The sequence below is a fragment of the Brassica oleracea genome, chromosome C3 (genome assembly GCF_000695525.1).
Source record: "Brassica oleracea var. oleracea cultivar TO1000 chromosome C3, BOL, whole genome shotgun sequence".
NCBI lineage: Eukaryota > Viridiplantae > Streptophyta > Magnoliopsida > Brassicales > Brassicaceae > Brassica > Brassica oleracea.
Genome location: NC_027750.1, coordinates 32,374,338 through 32,374,986, shown reverse-complemented (window position 1 = coordinate 32,374,986; position 649 = coordinate 32,374,338).

Sequence of the window (649 nt, the reverse complement as noted above, 5' to 3'; positions counted from 1 at the left end):
AGCCCGGGCCGATGCTAGTATACATATATAGAGGTGACAAAAGTTTCTCCAAATTTCACACTAAATGCTCACAGTCGATAAAATATTTGGCTATCATCGTGTTAGATGATGTAAGAAAGTACTTACAGTATAGTTATCCCAATGCGGATCATTCTTTCCCACACATGTTCCATCAGTTTCTGTACAATATCACTGAATAAATTAGTTGACCTTGGAATCATTACTTTCCTCTTAGGAAAACCTATAAACTAAGATATTTATGTATGCAAATATGTTAGTTATTGTATTTATACGGTTATACAATAATACTGTTATGAACCAGATTGTGGATGGCTCATAACCAAGAGATTATGATTTGTAATCTTTCTATTTATCTACGACGGTGTAATCTCCTATATAAGGAACATCTATGTTATGAATAAAGATAGACTTTTCCATTACTTTTATAATACGTTATCAGCACGAAACTCTAAATCCCTAAGCTAATACCCAAATCGAAAAACCCTAAAACCCTAACCCTAGCCGGTGATCCGACGAACCCTAAACCCCGATCGTGTCTCTTGTTCCCGTATCTGTTCCAGCTCGCGTTCCCGATCAGATTCAGTCCAAGGCGTTCCTGATCCTAGCTCAGACGTTCGCGACCCGAGAG